Below are 3655 nucleotides of genomic sequence, written 5' to 3'. Positions count from 1 at the left end.
ATTTATTTTATTTGTAATAAATCAAGTACAAACGAAAATATAAGTATAATATATTAATATAATGACAAAAAGCGACAATTACTTTCCCTACGTAAATTGCAATGGAGAAGAATCATAAAGTAGCATTAAATATAAATATTCAGGTAAAGTATAAGTATGACAAAACACTTTTGAAAAATACAGTGGTTGATTAAATGCACTTAGTTATTTTCCACCACTTTACAATATGCTCATTATTTTCTTTACAATGTACACGTTTTAAATGTAACGCCTCTGTGTTGATGCTAATATTTTCTCAAATGGAACAACTGTTAAAATAAATAAATAGCGATAAATAGAGTATTCTTACAGCTTTAACTGAAGCACTCTACCCGGCTGTTGTTAGAATAACCCCCCCCCTCTCCTGTGCCTCCAGGCCTGGTGAAGGACGCCGCCCGCCCGGCCTACTGGGTCCCAGATCAGGACATCCACTCCTGCAGCGAGTGCCAGAAGGAGTTCTCCCCGCGCCTCTCCATCCACCACTGCCGCTCCTGTGGACAGGGCGTGTGCGGCGACTGCTCTCTGGAGCGCCGACCCGTGCCCTCACGCGGCTGGGACCACCCGGTGAGGGTCTGCACCGGCTGCAACCAAAAACCAGGGGAGCTCTAGCAGGACGCAGAAGAGGAGGCTGTTTGAGGACGCCTATCAGAAAACTGGAAATTGGCTAAAAGGCTTCAGTTCCTCTTTTAGCGGCATTTCTTGGCTGCCAATAGACTGTCTGTGGCCGGTTTTCAAAACGATTCGTCAGTCCCTTAATGTTCTTTCACTTAAATATGCCTATATTTTACACTGTGAAGAATGTCAGACAGAGTAAGACTTGAATATCAAGAAGGGAGGAGAGATAAAACTGCTTTCTAGCGTTTTATGAAAGTGAGTTTTAAGTGTTAATGCTTACAATTGAGTGCGGTAAATATCCATGTACCCCTAATCCTTTTCAAATGTGTACTGATGTACAACCCCTATGACAATCCCTCCCAGTGTGACTAGTACTATTATAGGGGCTACATGTGTGAACTGTTAGATAATAGATGCGTCTTAAACTGATCCCGGGTAAGCACATTTATCCTGAGAATGTTTCCGCTGGAGCCCCTGATATAGCACTTCAGAGAAACCCTGAAAGAATGATCCACCAAAATGAATTATGGTACTTTTTAAATGGAGTTACAGTAGTTTCCCTCCTCTTCTTCAAGAGGATTAGAACAATCAGAAGCCAATAATGTACTGTAGCATCGAGATGCATTCCTAGAATTACTTAACTTCTTATATAATAAGATTTGAATGGGCAGAACGGCCTTAATAACGCTGTCCACATTGTTTAAATTTAACATAGAATATACATATAAGGGGAAAAAGTTTCCTAATAGGGATATTTTTTTGAAAGGCTTGTGTTTTTTTTATGTTAAAGTACTATTTGCTTACAATACACATCTGATTTTATAGAGTGGCTGGCTCACAGTAGCAATATGGAACAGAAAAATAATAACTTAAAAACATCTTTTGAGGCTGGCCCCTCAAAACAAGGAACATATTTAGAGTGTGTTCACTCTGTCTACACAGGCTGTGTAGCTAGGAGCAACTGTACTGTACAATCATCTGACAAATACATCATGAGGATGCAGCTTGGGCTTCCGACTGAACACTAGGGGGTTGTGAGGACTGGATTTTATTTTTTAAGTGAATGTTTGGGAGAGTTTGCTACCAATTCCACAAATAAGCTGAATTAATAGGAATCGTATTACTGTCCCTGTCTCAGAGAAAGATGTTCAATGAATACAAAATATCAAAAGGAACAAATCAATACCTTTATGCACATGTACGCTCATACAGTATGTAATAAACTGCAGAAACTCAGTCTCTCTGTGTCATTTAGGAGCAAATACAAAGCATTAGATATCAATAATTTCTTTAGAATAAGACATGGTGTTGATTTACATTATGAGCGCAGCACCATCCTTTTCAAATCAGATCAAAGAAATCCTAAATAACATGTATAAAAAAATCATCCAATTCTTAAGTAAGGGCACTTTTTCTTGTAAATGTTACAGATTTCTTAATTTCGGTAATTGCCATGTATGACACACGTCTATTACAATAACATAATAAAAACCACCCATGGAGAATTGATTGAAACCCCCTATATGGAAGCAAACCTGTGTGCATGAACTGCATACTGGCCAAACCTTGTCTTTATAAAATACCTAAAGATTTTTTATATGAATAAAACTCCTTCCATACATTTGGCAAGTCCTTGTTTTGATAAGATTCGTCAGTTTTCAGTCTTTTCATACGGAGCCGGCTGGCTGCTCTTCTCCTTCCTGGTAGTCGGTGTTGTATGGGAAGTAGTAAAGGTCGTGTTTGACGGCCATGAGCAGGCCGGGGAGCCCCCTGCAGCCGCCTAGCTTGGAGGAGAAGACCACACTGGGGATCATGTCGTTAGCGGCCGGGTGGGGCGATGGGATAGTCCTCAATAGGTGGCCATCTTTGAGGCTCCATAACCTGGTGTAGCAATCCTGACCGACTGGGGAAGGAACAGAGGAGGAAAATCATAATTTGTTTTTTCTCTTTTCAATCTGGTCGGAAAGAAACATTAATCTGCAACTGGCTCAAGAGCATGTTGACTTGCACTAAGTAAAGTATGTCAGCGCATAGTAGGGCTGTGCGATTACGGCAAAAATTATAATCACGATTGTTTCTCGTCAATATTGACATCACGATTATTACTTTGAAAAAAACAATTTATTGAACTTCAAAACAAATTAAAATAATATTTTGAACAGTATGTTTTTAACAGTTGATTACCCTGAACTTTAAGTATAATTCAACTGAAAAACCAATAATAAATACCAATAAAGAAGATAAACAAATATTTTGGAGCGCACTTCCACAACCTACTAAACATATACAGTGCTTGAATTGGGCCGGTACTTCTGATTTTTACCCATCTGGTACCGTTACTTCTTACTGAGTACCGACACGGTGCCGGTTAAATCTGCTTCACGTGAAGCAATTCAAAAGCAAGCTGCGGAAAGATCAGGGTGTCCGCGGGGTCTTAAAAAGTATTAAAAGTTAATAAATCAATTTAGCAAAAATTAAGGCTATTAAAAAGTATTAAACGGCATTTTCCAAGGTATTAAGAAGTCCCACAGCAACGACAACATGAAACACCCTTTAATTTACTGAAACGACATGTCGGGAAACCCCCTCAAGTCGGCCCCATGCATAGCGCGCTGTAAAATGCTGCTTCTTATTTTAAGTTTCGTTGCCTTGCTCCGCTCTGTGGGGGGGGGGGGGGTCCCAAGGTGGGTAGACCGGCATACGCAACGCTCTGGGGGTCCAACGGCTCCGTGTGTAAGCCCTATATGATCATTTTCTGATAACGATGAAATACCCCGCCTCCCTCTCCCCACGTCTCCTGCTGCTGCTGGGCTGTCAGAAGAGGGGGGAGGAAAAGAGAGGCAGGCACTGTTTATTAAATATTATTATATTATTATACAGAGAACAGAGTCGTTATCAATTTGTTTTAAAGCTCAATAAATAACAAAGAAGACCTCTGATCGGCACTTTTCTAATTTTGTACGGAAGATTTAAACTTTAACGGACATGTTGACCGGCGGAA

At 40.2% G+C, this 3655-nt stretch overlaps 1 pseudogene; it reads left to right on the top strand.

Annotated features, from left to right (window-relative positions):
* Positions 1-2119, top strand: part of LOC104966504 (zinc finger FYVE domain-containing protein 1-like) — an 18974-nt pseudogene extending 16855 nt beyond the window's left edge.
* The last annotated feature ends 1536 nt before the right edge of the window (positions 2120-3655 follow it).

The sequence above is a fragment of the Notothenia coriiceps genome, unplaced genomic scaffold, assembly GCF_000735185.1.
Source record: "Notothenia coriiceps isolate Sejong01 unplaced genomic scaffold, NC01 NC01_scaffold00037246, whole genome shotgun sequence".
Classification (NCBI taxonomy): Eukaryota; Metazoa; Chordata; class Actinopteri; order Perciformes; family Nototheniidae; genus Notothenia; species Notothenia coriiceps.
Note: the sequence above shows the minus strand (reverse complement) of the source record. Positions and strands in the feature narration are given on the sequence as shown.